The sequence below is a fragment of the Thunnus maccoyii genome, chromosome 12 (assembly GCF_910596095.1).
Source record: "Thunnus maccoyii chromosome 12, fThuMac1.1, whole genome shotgun sequence".
Taxonomy (NCBI): domain Eukaryota; kingdom Metazoa; phylum Chordata; class Actinopteri; order Scombriformes; family Scombridae; genus Thunnus; species Thunnus maccoyii.
Window position 1 is genome coordinate 162,927 of NC_056544.1, and position 16,620 is coordinate 179,546.

The 16,620-nt window shown below is 41.2% G+C and overlaps 2 long non-coding RNA genes across 2 annotated transcripts; one reads left to right on the forward strand and one right to left on the reverse strand.

The window, feature by feature from the left end:
* The first annotated feature begins 3,951 nt into the window (after positions 1–3,951).
* On the forward strand, positions 3,952–7,151 carry LOC121909115. The gene is made up of 3 exons (XR_006099368.1): positions 3,952–4,070; positions 4,496–4,525; positions 6,115–7,151. It is a non-coding gene; the product is annotated as an uncharacterized LOC121909115 (long non-coding RNA).
* A 2,437-nt stretch (positions 7,152–9,588) lies between these two features.
* LOC121909278 lies at positions 9,589–10,499 on the reverse strand. The gene is made up of 3 exons (XR_006099400.1): positions 10,394–10,499; positions 10,050–10,159; positions 9,589–9,691 (listed from the first exon to the last, which is right to left on the reverse strand). It is a non-coding gene; the product is annotated as an uncharacterized LOC121909278 (long non-coding RNA).
* Between the last annotated feature and the right edge of the window lie 6,121 nt (positions 10,500–16,620).

Here is a 16,620-nt window from a genome sequence, read left to right on the forward strand (position 1 = left end):
CGACCCGCTCTACCTCCTGAGCCACAGCAGCCATCCTAGTATCCTTACCTTTTCCCTTCCTTCAGCCATGGCTAATGCAGCTCCCTTAGCTCCATCTGCTTCCACAGCCCTTACTCCTCTTTTGCAGTAATATCCCAACAGCAGGAACCCATGGAGCTTCCTCCTTACAACCCATCCATTTTCTACTAACCCTTCCCTGTTCCCCTCCTTTCTCATCCCACCCCCAATACCCCACCACAGCTTCTTTCCCTATAGCACCTCCTGCTCACGGCCCTTTGGCTCTGCCCTTCATTAAACCCATGGCCAGCAGCACTTTTACCTTAGCCTCAACTATTCCCCCAGTTGTCCCATTTCAGTTAAATGACCCTCTCCTGTTCTTCTCTTAGACAACAGATCATTGCAGGTTCTTACACCATTAGGCCATATTCAGACCAAATCAGGTGTTGCGGTGCACCTCTGCAGGAGCTCTCTCTCATCTTTTTTTAAATGAGTTGATAAGCCATCAGCAAAGCCTAAATTTACTTTTAATGTTATCAAACAAAGAGAAATGTCCTCCCCTCTTCCTAGTAACATCTTTGTCCCCCCTCATGGCAGGGTTGTGCAGCTCTGATCAGTCTGATTGCTGGCTGTGGTTGGCCACCGCAGTGTGACGTTGGGTTGCATTTCTCCAAAAGTTGATTCTGCTTCAGCTTTCTGGCCACAGGCCACTGCAGTGCCCCTGCAGCCCTGGAATGGGAGGACTGGTGTTTTCACTGCAACACCTGATTTGGTGTGAATTCATTCTTAGTCCCACAGAGCTCTCAGCCCCCCAGGGTGAAGCCCAGCTCAGGCACCCTTCACCTTCACGTTTCAGGGAACTTATGCCAGTAGAGTTTGCTTTCTCTTTTTCTCTGTACTGAGACATCATATGCTCTGTTTTCCCTGTCTACAAGGCAGAGCTTGACAACTACTTGTCCATCATCTTGGATTTAGCCTTGTGGTTTGTTGGTACCAGTTTTTAATACCCACCATGTTGTCTCCCAGGCCAATGGCTGTCTTCACCAGTACACACAGGGCACCTATTGGGGTGCCCTCAATTCAGAGCTCTGCTCTGCACTGTTCACAACCCGCTCTGCTCTGGCTTGCAACCTATGAGGGGCACCTTCCCATCCAGCCATCATGTGCATCATCACAGCTCCACTGCTTCACCAGCCAACATTTTGCCATTTCTTTACAGTCCAGTTCTTCAGGGTATTGACAGAAGCAGGAAGACCCATCCTCTACCAGTGCAGCAGAATGGTTTACAATAACCTCAACAGTTTAGGTTGCAATGCTTCAAGCTACCATTTCCTCCACACCTGCTCCTTCTGCAGTGGCACCAATGCCAGGTTCCGTTGCCCCTCACAACTCCACCAAGCATAGTTTATGACCATGCAAATGTCCCAAAGCAGCAATTATGATACATGGCCTTAACTCAACTCTGAAGAACCATCCAGACCAACAGTTTGTCCATTTTCTTGTACATGGTTTCTTACACAGTTTCACTAGTGCCCCTGTTCATCCCCTCGCACTCGACCCCTTTTTCTTTTTTACCTCCCCTCAACCCTCATTCATCCCACCCCTTGACCTATGATCATGCCACCTCTCAACCCCCAGTTATCCCACCCCTCAAGCCTCGATCATGCCACCCCTCGACCCTCAATCATCTCACCGTACCTGACTCTTATCCAACCCTTCCCAAATCTACATGTCTTTTGAGCTTCCTCTCTGCCCTTAGATGCACCAAGTGCCAGTTTCTGTCCCTGCTTGGACACCTATATTGCGCTGTCCGCATCATCCCACAAGGTCGTTCCTTCCTTTTTCCCCCGCTGTGTCTGGCCACCACTGTCTTCTGCTTCATGATTCCATCGTCATGGACAATGTCTGTTAAATGGTGCTGAGATCATGGCATAATTTCCTTTCCTCCTGGAACAGAATTTCCTTTTCCATGACAAAGAAGACATCCAGCTGCACACCAATGCAGTGTACCACACCAGATTTGGTGGTTACTGCAGTGGTAGGTGGTTTGCCTCTGATTGGCCACTTGAACTGTCCCCACTTTCTCTTTTCTCTGCTCTCTATGAACTGTACCCCAATTTCATCACAGCCCTTCTTTGAAGACATGAGTGGTCTAAAAAGAAATTCAAATCCTTCATTGACATTATATCTTTAACCAGCTTTATCACCTACGTGCATTCAGTTCTCAAATTGAGAATGTCCACCCTCCAGGTTTACATCAGTGGTACCAACTTCTTCATCCAAGCACTTTCTGGAGCTTCACCCGCTTCCACTTCTCATCCTCTCCTTCTCAGCCCTCATTCATCCAACCCCTCAAGCCTACTACATCCCACCCCTAGATTCTCGATCATCCCAAAAACATTCCTCCAAAATGTTTTTGCTGTTACAATTTTTAAGTATATATGTATGTATCCAGGAGATACAGTTGCAGAGATTGGACACACACCCATGTTTATGACTTGTGAGTGTTCGCATCACCATACCACTCAACAGGTTTGTATGATTGCAGAGTTGGTCGCGTGAGGGTTACAAATACTGCACATTGAGAATATAGCACTATTAGATTTTGATTTAATTACATTGAACAACAGACTTTGGATGATGATACGGACATACTTGTTTGACTTTTGGTACTTCTGTATTGTTAACCCCTGAGTTGGATGTACTGGAGCCTTCAGAAAATCAATGTTGGACAGTTGTTGTATCCTTGGATGTTTCCGTGAACACAATTTACAGATCGGAGACTGATAAATGTGCTAATGCAGCATAAGCCTGGTCAAATTCAAGCTATGTATTTTCCAGGGATGGACAACCACCTGAACAAAATACCTGGTAAATTTGATTTGGTTTGAATTTGAAGTTGAAGGTTTGTCTGAGTGGACCATTAAACCAAGTGACCAGTGCAATGATTTATGTGTTACAGAGGTTTGCAAAGGATATATCAGTTGTTTCTGTAAAAGAATGTACAAGTTTCCTAGAGGCACCTGTGAACTTTTTTGAACTTTGTTAATTTTGGTGACCTGTGATAACATTTTGGTCTTTAAATGCAGTTGAGTACATACTAAAATAAATAGAATAGAATATATCGGATAGGCTTAATCCACCTATCCGATATGCACCTTCTCTGGAAAATCCATATAAACTATTCCAGCAGTTACAATTGTGATAAACTGGACTCCCAACAAATACTGTATATGATTAAAAGGTATCTCTCTATTTTGCTTGTCTGGTAGGCACCCACAACAACTTGCTGGTTTACCAAGAACATTTTTGATATCCACCCTTTGGGCCCCTCCACCATGGCAGACAGTGCCAACCTCTTAGTGCCATCATCTCCCTGATGAACACTGTTACCGTATCTGGCACCAACATTCTCTAAGGCCAGATCTTAAATCTAAGTCCCATCTCTTTGACCCCTACCATTAAAAGCCCCACCTAGAACTGGCATCAGACACTAATTTCCTAAATTACCAGGTGATGCTACAGTGGATCTGTTTTTTGCCGATATCACATAGCCCTCTCACCTAGGTAGCCCTGTTTGATGCCATGTTTTGGGGGTTTTTACATGATGGTGAATCTGCTCCGTGGAGTTACATTCTGCTCAAAACTTCCGGTTTACACACAGGCATGAGTGTAGTGTTGGGTCTCACCAGTCAACCACATGTTTCACTCTCTAAAAAACAAAGGGAATCCTCAAGAAACTCAATATCCCCAGTTTGTGGTTGTTTGCACCCAAGTGTGAGGTTAACTGGTTGGATCCATATGGAGAGCCAGGGCTAACGTTAGCTGAGAGGCTAGCAGAACATTAGCTGCAGCATGACCGGAGGGAAGCACAGCCAGCTAGCCTCTGCTAGCCTCCCAGCTAACGTTAGCCCCAGTTCTGCATGTGGATCCAACCAGAGCACTGAGCCCCAGTTTGTTATTCAGGTTAAAGTGGGAAGGAGCAGCGGGTCTGACGGGCAGCTTGAGTGAAGTGGAGCCTGCGGAGGAAGTACCGGGACTGTCAGGGTGAAACAATCCTGGAGGGAAGCACAGTAAGGCGGCTGAGGAGATGGCAACAAATCGGCCTCTCATAATCGGCAGAAATGGCCGATGCAGATATTTAATTTTAGAGCTTTTATCGGCCAATACCGATGACGTGCCGATAATATCATGCATCCCTATTAATTATTCATCAAAGTAACCAAATTGATAGCTTAGTGAATTTTGAGACTGAATTTGGCTATCTTTTTCCCTGACCCCAGGGTGGTGCCCCATTATTATTAATTCTTATTAATAATTTCTATTGATTTTAACAATTAGGCTAATAATAATCTTTGATGATCATCAATTATTGCTGCTAGTCAAAGGCCCAACAGTAGTTCTAAAAAGATAAACTGGGTTACTTTTACTGGAGGAAAAGTCAAGCATATTTTTTCTATGATTTCACAGTGGATTTCCTGATGCTTCTCCTTAACAGATCACAAAGAAACTGGCATCTTTCTAAAAGGTAGGTTCTGCTGAGTTATGATGTTGATATTAAGAGGTACAAATTTTTAAGCTAATTACGTACCTTGGGTGCAAAGAGTTAAGTGGTGCAGGTGAGGCACATTCAAATATTCTGTCCATCAGTCATATATTTATATATGTATGAAGACTGCTGGCACTTTTGGAAGCCAAAACTAGTATTAGTCATGAATGTGTGTCTGTGTGATGTCAGTGCAGGTCACGACTAACACTGCCTCTGGGATAAAAGACATATTGGAACTCAGTTGCCAGTCAAGACTTCCGACTGACTTCTTCACCCCTCAACTCCTGCTCTCTCTTCTTCTCCCTTCTTTTCTGTTATCTAACCAATCTGTTTCTGCTCTTACATGCTCTCCATCTTTTTCTTTCCTCTCCCTATGCGTATTGTTTCCTGCTTTAACCCCCTTGCTTTTTACTCTTCTCTCCTGGGCTTTTCTTCACTTAATCGTTGTCTGTCTTTTTCTCATCTCATCTCCCCTTCGACCCCCACTTCTTCAACCCTCTCTATCCACCTAGTCCTACCTTGTCCTCTTTTTTCTTCACTCCATTTCATACCTCTTTATTTCTCTCTCTCATCACCTCTCCTCCTCCTTCTCTTTCCTCCCACTGCTCTTGATCCTTTTCCCTTAGGAGCAAAAGCGCAAATCATTTCCCTTATTTCCTCTGCCCAGGATGGGGATTATGAAGGGAACTGTGTAGTAACTGCCACCCACCTCTTTTTGCTAATCCACCCACCCAATCTGTTCCTCTCATCCTTCTAATCACTATTGCCATCTCTCTCTTTTTCTGCCCCTCTCACTGTCTGTCTCTTTCTCAGATTGCTGGTAAACAGCAGTCATTACGCTTAGCCTCCCTGTTTGCCTCATCAGAGAGTGGAGTGGGCTGAAGGGGCACTGAACAGTGGGTTGTACATGTGCATGTACTGTACGAGTGTGTTCATGCAGTAGAGTTAGTATCTGCAAGTAGTCCTGAAGCTTGATTAGCCTGGTGGGTAATAAGGGCTGGGCGAAGATGACACTTAGTTGAGAGTCAAGGATGTCTAACATGATTTCCTGAATAATGTCAAGGATAATTACATATAATGCTCCAGCTGTGATGTGTGTGATAATGTCTTAACATTAAACAGTGTTTTATGCTACATTCAGTTTTCTAAGAAAAACACCATGCCATTAAGACCTGCAGGTTTACAGGATAGACAGACAATAGAGCTTGCTCTGATTAGTTTCTCTGGTTGAAGGTGTGCAAGCTCACTGCTAGAATTTGAGCATGGAAGCTTATTCTTGACCAGTTTATGGTTTATGTAACTAATTAATCTGGGCTCAGAGATCCACTTACTAACTTTCAAAGCTTTCAACTGCATCTTACTGTCATCATCATCTATTGGAGTGGACTCAGGTATGGATCTTCAGGTCAGTTCATATCAAATGAAGTCATTCTAACTTAGATTCTGGAACAAAGACGACGCCTATTCTCCAAACTTTAATCCAATTTACCGTACCATTCTATATAGGTGTGTCCAACCCCTCTCTCTTCCATTTGTCTCAGGTCTCATGTTTGTTTGTACATACACAGGCAGATCCACCAGCCATCAGTCCAAAACCACCAAAGGCTTCTCAAGCCAACATTCCACCATCTGCCTACAGTCCAGAGGTCCATGCCACTAAATTTGTACCATGTAAGCTGCGACTTGCAACATGAGATCATTTCCTCTCTTGTTAATGTTAGTAAATTGAGTTTAGTTATACGCTGATCCACACTGTCATCTGGTGTGGCAATAGCAGCAGCATGGTGACTGGGACTGGATGTTCCTGCTTCATTGAGAGCCCAGTGTCTGGGAATCGTCTTGCTTTGGTGTAGTGGTGGGTGCTAATGGATTGCCTTTTTGAGGTACATGTACGTTTACATTTGAATGGTTTCATTATGTATCTCATATTATGGGAATCTAATGTTATTTGTTTCCGTGTTGTAGAGCTCCTTGATCATTTGTGTATGAGGGTATTGGGGAAATCTGACCAAAGATCTGCTGTACAGCTGGTGGACTTTGAGGGTTAGATTAGTTGCTGTAGTAGTTACTGTATTAGTGGTTTAGTTTTTTTTGTTTTTTATTTAGCTGTTTTCTTTTGAGCCAACTCTATATTCCTACAAGTGGGCATCCTGTCAGCACGATTGAGCACACTGACCAGTGTATAGGTTGTGAGCTCCTCCTGCACTAGGTTGTGTTGTTCTGCCCCATAAATCCGATCCGGATGCTGTTAGATAGGGTGTGACCCTTAATGTATTATATAATGTTGCTTTTTATTTGTATATGCCACATTAATTTTATCACTTTTGTGAATAACAATCAATCAGATCATTGTTGAATGATCAAATAGTTGATTACACCATGTTCTGCTTTCACAAACTCTTATTTTCACTAAGGTGTTTAGTTTATTTGACATGAGAAGGGAGACAAAAAAATCCCACATGACTACAGAATCTCAAGGATGACACAATGAAGTCCAAGATTTCCCATTGTGATCCATGTTAAGAAAGAAAATAGATGTCTGTGTGTGGTCATGACAAACACATAACAATCATGTTGATGTTTTTTTGTACATCAGATACAATAACCAGTTACTATTAAAGTCTGTGTAAAGCAATAATAAATATGTGTTCTGAGTTTTTCACACCAGTTAAATTTGACTGAAATCGCCAAGTATATAAAATTAGGTTTCAAAATTGTGGAAAAACAAGCAGTATTCTGAGCTCTGAAATGCTAGGGGCATGTCCACTGAAGGTGCTGAAACCATGCCCCCATCTGAACAGTCTCTGGGCCTCTGAATTTAACGCTCATACCGAACTCCATTAAAAAATATACGATTTAAAATAGGCCTTGTTTATAGTAAGACAAGCAACATGGGTGATATTTTAACAAAAAAAAAAGTAACTAGGAGCCACTGTTTAATTCGGCACCTATTTTGTAGGTAAATGTGGACTTATTTCAGTAAAAATGTAACTTAAATGGGTAGTTAACAAGCAATCCATCACCAATAATTGTTAAGTTAAATTGTTGTTATTTTCAATGTGACAAGGGGTGTCTGGTACACCAGGGCTAGACCCAAATGCATGACTCAAATAAACAGTTCCAAAAAACAAAGTCTTTACTTGCAGGTTCAGTACACGGGTAGGCAGTCAGAAAAAGGCAACAAAGCAAAAAGGACTGGGCTAAGGCAGAGGCAAAAGACAGATCTGTGATCAAAAACACTAGAGGTCAATAACTGGAATAATAATGCTGGAACGCTTGCAAAGAAGGCTAAGATGAACTGGAATACACAAGGGTAGCGAGGGTAATGAAACACAGGCGGATGACATTAGGGGATGATGACGGAGACAGGAGCGGGAAACACAATGCTCTTTTAGCGATTTTTGTAAAACCATAGTATGTATTATTTTGTTGTTCAATATGATCTGGGAGTGAATTCCATTCTTGCATTGCTGTTTATATTATTGCACATTGAACTAAAGTGTTTTTGGATTTTGGTGCTAAAGGATAGTTTTTTGTAAAAAAAATTAATAAATGGAGTCTTGTCTGTTGTTATGACATTCCTAATGAAAACCATCAGTGAGTCCAGGCCTATTTTTACTTCAAACCAAGAGAGACATTCATGCATTCTAGTGACATTTGTTGTCAATCCACAAGAAAGAGCTACACGTGTTACCTTATTCTGGACATTACCTGATGAAGTACTGGACCAAACTGCTGAACACTAATCCAGCTAAAGCAGGAACTACAGCATTCTCAGTGGGCCTTTCTCAATACCAAATACGCCAAGTTCAGACTTGCATACTTGCTAGTTCAGACTTGGCAAGTTCGACTTGGAAATAGAAACTTCTGAGGATGGGAGGACACAGTACGATCATTATGCCATTGGAACAGCAGCGTACTTGCTGACAGCACCAGCTCAGCTTCAACACACCTATCTGACTGCACTGTGACAAAATAATCTCAACTCAAAGCTCCACTTACACTTTGACAACTCATTGACAGGGAGTGCAGTAAATTAGCTTATTCAGTCTGTAATGTAGCTAAAATAAAAATCCAAAGTGTTATGTAGCTTAATAAAATAAAACAAAATTTGCCAGCAGCCAGCAGCTCCGAAACATCTCTGAAAATATTAGAACAAATTTCCAAATAGGCGACATTTGGATCAACTGACCACATATTGGAGATCTAAATGGTTACTTTCTCAATATTAAAACTTAATAAAGTGACATATTAACAGTACTACTGTGAAAATTACAACAGCCTTTAGCTTGGCTCAAAATCAATCGCTGCTGGTTGGTGGAAAATGCATTCTGGGGTACTTGACTGTCCCAAGTCCAAGTCTGCTTCCGATGGATCCTTGATAAAACAGGTGGCGCAAGTACACATCCAGGCATTTGGTTTATACTTGGCTGGATGTACTTTGAATTGGAACAGTACTTGGGCTGCAACTGATGACGTTTCACAAGTATATGGGCCACTCAGTTCACTCCCGGCTGAACTGAGCGTAAGCAAAGTGCCAAACCAGTTGCAAGTGTGATGGGTCGTGTCTTTCTGTGGACTTATGGTGGATGTATCCCTGATGTCTATGGTGCAGGAAGAATGGCATGGCCACACAGGACTTGCTCTCACTCTGGCTCTCTTTATTCTGGTACTGGTACAAAAATCAGCAACACAAAGTCACCGTCAATAGCGTGTCATGCAATTGCAAGCATTCAGGTCTCCAGCTTGAAAGTATCTTATCATATCTGATTTTTACAAAACAATAATATAAAATACATCTTCACATTACAATGCAATCAGTCTTTTATTCCTATACATTCTAGTGTAAAACAAACATGTGATCATATAGTGGCAACATTATGCATGATTTTCTATTGAGCACCTAAGCAGTAAGAGCTATTTTCTTCTAATATCACAATAAAAAATTCTAAAACAACTTAAATAAACATTTTATCCATATAAAACAAGTGAAAATATATATATAGTACAACATGTCATTTCTGTTTTACAAAAACCTTGTATCAACAATATGTAAAACCCACACTTAACAAAAGCCTACCTGGTACAAAAATCAGCAACACAGTCACCATCAATAGCGTGTCATGCAACTGCAAGCGTTCAGGTCTGTGTAACAAAGAGTGGAAAGATGACCATCTCAAATAATTACTAGAAAACATTACACCACGGAGCAAACCAGCAGCTAGCTAACTAGCATTAGCTAAACATGCTAATCAAAGCGCCACTCATGGATAAAGTTACTATTCCTGCACGTAAACATCTGTAACTTTATACAGCTGTTATAGAAATGTAGATATATTAAGAAACAAAAATGTAGAAACAGAGCAGTAGTTGCTCAGGGAGTGGGGGCCAGGGATTTGGAAAGGGCCACCCACCATGATGCACAGCCTGGCCTGCAAAATGCATAAAACACTAAAATTACTAGGTGGGAACTACACCTCATTTAAAACTCACATATACCTACCAAAGCGTGAAGGCACAGCTTCCCAGCAGCTGGAGGGGGAGAGCTGCAAAGCTGCAGTTCACTCACTATTGACAGCAGACCAGAGACCAAAAAGAAAGAGTTCCATTCAGCTGGAGGCCAAACAGAAGTGGCTTAAAGTTAGTGAAATGATATTAGCCCAGCCTACCTTGACACACAAATGACGTTGTGTTAAACAAGGGCTCGAAGCGATGCAATATTACTCTGGGTTTGCCAACAGGAGACAAGCAGACTAATGCTGCAAAGCCAGAGAGCAGAGGCAAATATAACACCAGTAGCATATGCTATGAACATGCAGCACAAAAAACACAACTAAAAATACACACCTTACAATTGCTGGGAGACCAGATCACAAGGAAACAGGGCAGACACACCAGAGGCCTGTACTACAAAGCATGATTTGGGGTTAGTGAGGTAACTTGAGGTTTAACTCTGGGTTTTCAGGGTTACGACAGTGGTCTTTGATTACCGGGGTACATCTCCATGGTAACTTATGCTGAACAGCTAACCTGCTCTGGAGCAGGTTAACTTCAGAGGATCAGATCACAACCTGTCAACACCCCCACCACTGACCAATCAGATCACTGGAAAATAAGGAGGAGTCATCATTCCTACAGGATCCCAACATGGATGAAAGTCCTGAGTTACAATTAAGTGACAAGTAAAAAAGAGCAATATATATTTTTATAGGTCAGTAGAAACATTTTACACCTGGAACATTTGTTCCAGGTTTTCTATTTCCAGTCTGGCTTTAAAACAGAGCTTCTAACAAACAGAGAGATTGTTTATGACAATCGATAATTGCGCAAACTTGATTTTCTCCCCGGAGTGACAGCTGACAGTGCGAATGATTTTACGCTCTGATTCTATCACTGCAGCTCAGAATAACATGAGACAACTGTGTGATGGTAAGTGGGAAAAAAATGAAAGATTGTCTTTTATTAGAAAAATAATCCACACACTGTTAATTAGCTCCCATGATTATAAATGTAACGTTTGGGTCAGATAGACCTCATCAGTCATTAACTACTTTTCTACTCTTTGCTTCAGTAACAGAAACAGTCTTTTAACTTTTTTATGTAAAATATTCATAATTCATCATCCAACTAAATAGCAAAAACACTCACTCTATAATTAAGTCATATATAATAATTCTTACGTGTATTTTAAGCCTCAGCCAACTTTTGATATGTGGAAATTATTTCTAGTGTTTCTACATTTGTCTTATTCTGTTGCATGATTACAGGCTGTTTACATTTCATTTAGTTGAATATAGCTAATACCTAAAGGAGAAGTCGTCTGTAGGTACTTGGTATCACTGTTTCATCTCATATCATATGAAGTACTATTCATGTTTCTGATGATGTTGCTCATAATTAACAACCCCGCCTCTTTCACATGAATGCACTCATGCCTGGATGGGTAAACCGAAAGTTGACTGAGCAGGTTTGATAATAAGGATGTGCAGAGAGCCCAATATTTGTATTTGTATATATATTTGCAAAGGCAGCTGTTGGGATGGGCAGTAGTGCGTTTGGTTATTAGCAATAATTCATAATTATCATAGATAATTATGAATTATGAAAATAAGATATTGTTATCCTTAATCAATAATTCGGGCACCAACTGTTGGATCTGTGAGGAACACAGTTGATTATTGGCAATAATCATCAATTATCAAGGATAATTAACTGATTATGACAATTAATAGAATTATTAATATGAATTAAGAAATACAGGGCACCACCCGGAAACCAGGACCAATAACCAAACAAGGTAGTCTCATAAATGGGAGTTCACCTAGAATGTTAATATCTGAGAGATATCAACATTCAAGGATGAACAAAGAAGGGTGAATTCGAGCTCTGACTCCTTCAATCAGCCACTTTTCACAACATTACACACAATAATGACAGAAGAACTTCTCTTTAAAGATATAACAGTGTTTATTAAACTTAGCAAAATTAACAAAGTTAACAAATGCTTCATTCAATAAACAACTATCCTAAAATGTAATCCTACAAAACAAACACAACAGCTATGTACAGGGTTGGACACATGCAGGGGAATGCATGTGCGTGCGTGTGTGTGTGTGTGTGTGTGCGTGAGCGTGCATGTGACAAGATGGCGACGGGGCCTGACGTGATGACGTCGTCGGTCTGCGACGCGGACGTGACTATGGGAGGAAGTCACGTCGCGCGAGAACCGGATGGCAGAAATGTGGCGGTGTTTTGGTTAGACAGAAGCAAGACGGCGCCGCCTGGTGGACGGCGTCTCGCACTCACCCACTTCTGTGAAAAACACACGTGTCTGATGGCGGATAAGGAAAGACAAAGCGAACCTTTGTCCGACGTTATCTGACCATCAGATGTGCAAAAGATGTCGGTGCGTGTATGTGTGTGTGCGCGCGCGTGTATGTGTTAGTCGGAAGAGAGAGGGAAGAAGGGAAGAAAGCGATCGTGAGAGGAAGAGAAGCGGCTTTGTCCACAGACAGTGCGCGTACGGATGGCAGTCTGTAACGCACGTTGTCTGGTTTCTAATCGACAAAGCAACTTACTTTCTGACTCACGATGGCACAAACACAGCGGTAGTCCCGAGCGGGACAAACACAAAACAGTCTAGCGTGGTGAACACAACTAAACAGGCAGCAAACTTAAAATACTCCTAAGAGTAAACAGAGAAAAATGGATTCGGCAGTCTGTCAACAGCACAACAAAACAATAGCAATAAAGCTAAAAGCTAAATGCTATACAACAGCAACTGATGCTGATAGAAACACACAATTAACACTGCCTCTGCCCAAACGTATGCCTCTTACTTGGGTCGCTTCAGAAAGCAAGCTGGGTTTGTGTGTAATCCGTCGTTATGTCCGGCTTTGTCCTGGGCTCGGATGCAGACGGTGGCCGTTCTCGCATGGTCGGCGAAAAACACGGCAGCTGGCTCTCGGCAGCGTGGCGGAGAGAACAGCAGAGTCGACTCAGTGAAGAAGCGTTTCTTCCGTCTCGAGGAAATTGAGGACACTGGTTGCAGCAGCGGTCTCTCTCGGATCCGGGAATGTGTTCGGGTGAACACAGGCGAAGTCTCGTCTCGTCCGGCGAGGGGAGTCTTCGATGAGGGGAAAACACGTGCGTGGGGTACCCCCTTTAGTCAGCTGACTCACAGAGGAACAGGAGTTACCCCTAGCTCAGTGACATGGGAAAGGCGTGTGCTTCAGGGCCCGTTCAGTTTTTAAAGGGGCGGTGATGTCACGGCTGCATCATCAGGACGCTCCGCTGTGCAGGAGCGTCTCCGCCAATGAGACTGTATGTTGACTGCTCCCTGCTGAGGTGTGAAAATCGCAAAGCATCCTTGGAAATGGAGTTTGCAATGGACTCCCATTGTCTAAGCAGCATTTTTGGCGCTATTCCTTTATCTCGGGGAAAACAAAGGAATAAAGCACCTCGTGGTCAGGCCTCACAGGTTACATGTAGGCCTTCTTTGTGTGACCTCATGGTTTGAGGCCCAACACAGCAAAATTATTTGTATTCGAACAAAAGCGGGAATAGGCGTAAAAATCCAGTTTTTGTTTTTATTATGCTTTTAATTTGAGGATTTTAAAGTGTTAAAATAAGTGTCTATGAATAAACTATCTTACTAAGGAGGTCCCCACACTGGGTCTCGAACTCAAGTCTCCCAGATCACAGACGACTGTGTTGACTACTGAGCTGAAGTAAGTGCACTGCCAATGTGCAAACAGACCTTATACACCCATAACACAGAGACGGCACAGAGTGTAACATGTACAGAGAAACTTCAAAGGCAATTCTTGCTTTGCACTTTTCATTTACTGCCTATTTTTTTACAACCTAACTTTGTGGAAAGGAGTAGTGGAGCAACAGGTTACAGAGAGTCCCTTATAAGCACTTCACTTGTGTCAGTAGCTCAGCTTTATGGGGAACACCCCCAACTCTGGCAGTGATGTCCATATTAGAAAATGTGCATCATGTAGCAGGTGGATGTGACTCCCTTCGTTGCGGATAGATGTAACAACGGAGCAGAGGAGAGAGACTGAGATAGTGATGTAACCGACCTACGCACTGGTATTTAACATGTTTTTTTTCCTTCCCGAAAACAAATAATTTTTAAAATATTTGTACAAAATAAATGTTCATAAAAAACCCACTATTTGTGCCTCGCCGAATAACGTATTTGGATTCGGGCACACCAACTTTGTAGTACTGGTTATCTGGATGGACAGTGTTGGCTCACTGAAACCAGATAACGAATAGATATCCTGGGTATGTTGAACTTGCTTTGTAGTACAGGCCCCAGTACCCGAAATTGTGAACACACAAGCCACACGGAAATCAGGCTCCAGAAATAGCAGTGATCAGCATGCAGTTGATTCATTGAATCCAGCCCAGTGACAATTTAGCGGGCCGGAAGAAGAGAAAAACTGATCTGCCACACATTCATCACTCACTCCCAGGCCTCCGCCTTCCTAGCACAGTGTCTCTTCCCTGTAAACTGAAGACATTTACCAAATCCATGTTAAACACTAATTTTATGCAGGTATTGAGTCCATACTGTGTTCAAACTGGAAAAGATGCTCACAACTCTAAAAATTAAAACTAATAGTGTACTGTGGGGAACCAGTTCCAAGAGCATCACAGAAAACAAAACTAACTATTACATTTATCACTTTCTGAAGTTTAATTGGCAGTGGCAAGGTCATGGTATGATTCATGTCTCACAGCACAAGTATCGCATCATTTCCTGCAAGGTAAAAATATTTAAGACTGTTGATTTCTTGTATACTAACTGCAAAAACTGTATACTATAGAGATAAGTATACAAGTACATAATATTGTGTATTGGGACACAGCCTAATGCCAGGTCTCCGTTTGAGGTGTTGAAAAGAGACATCATCCATCCCTGGAGGACATTTCTGTTAATGTAAAGGTTAAACAAACAAGATAATGTGTGGGTGCTGGAATACAAATTTTTCCCATTTTGTACACACCCAGGCGAACAGTTTTCTTCTGCTTCCAGTCTAATGCATTTCACTCATGTAGCATTAGATTTCCTAACTTCAACAATTCATGATGTAAAAGGTTGTAATATTATCAGAAAAACAAGGTAATAAAAGAAAATTTAAAAAAGGGTGGTTTTCAAATAACATAACTGAGGATAATATTAATAATGGTAATACATTAGGTATTATTATTAAAAATAGAGGTAGTTTTGATATTACACACATTTACATGCATGTAATGCATTCACTTGTTTTTCTGAATCAATGAGATAATTATCTTCTGAGAAGAGTTTTCATGAAAAAAAATTCTTTAGCTTAATCTAGTTTTGTTTTGGTTTGTGTGCAGTTTTAAACATTAAAGATGCACTGCACTGGAGTTAATTTGTTAAGTTAGTTAATTTGCATCCATAGTCCTCCACAATCAAAACATACAACAGCACAACAACAAACTGTACAAAGCAAAAAGAAAAAAACAAAAACTGATGGGGAAAACATCTGGACCAGCAATCTTTAGGATTCCTCTGATAACCCAAAACAAAACTTAGAACAGATCAAACATGAAAAAAGTACAATGCACTATGTTCATAAAAGAACACAGAAAGAACATGAAAGAAAACACGTATATGTATCTTTCAGGACCTTCACCTCACTCAGAGGCCGTCCTTACCGTAATTATACTACTTTAGGTGCAATGAAGTTCAGATGGCGCTGTTACCAGTCAGGATTTTGAGGTATCTCATTAATTCAGAAAAAGAGAGCATTTTTTTTTTCATGAAAACTTTTTTATGAATTCTGAGATAATCTTGTTAGTTAAGAGCAGAATTTTTTTCTCAAGTGAGTGCATTATGCTTCTGTACATTTATACTTGTGTACATAAAAAAATAAATAGATTCACTTGTTAATGGAGTGGACAAAATACCAGATACACCATTCTATATAATGCACTCCAGTACACCACCATCACCCACTACAGCCTTAATAATAAAGTAGTATGTATATTTGATCTATCTATCTATCTATCTATCTATCTATATATATATATATATATATTTATATATATATATATATATATATATATATATATATATATTGCTGGTACATTGGACTGACAGAACAACAACAAATTACAGCCAATGACACAAACATGAGTCTGATATCAGTCTTCTCATTTTACTCAAAAGAAACATCAAAAATCAGCGTATTTCCTAAAATGTTTAACTACTGCTTTAATGTCCCTGCAGTGGATCACACTCTCACCCTGTGCGTATATTTACAGACAGAATTAAGTATTCATGAGCTAGCTGTCAGTATCACCTCTTGTTTGTCTTCTTTATCTGGTAACACAGAGCAGTCTGTGGCTCAAACTATAACTTCACTGCTGTTCCTCCAGACAGCTGATACAGCACAAGACAATACAGCATTGTTATGTTAAATGATTTTCTCTGTCTGTTGTGCTGAGGCAGATAACACCCATAATTTAAAGAAAAAACAGCCACAAGTGGCACTTACCGGGGTTCGAAACCTATGGGACAAATAACT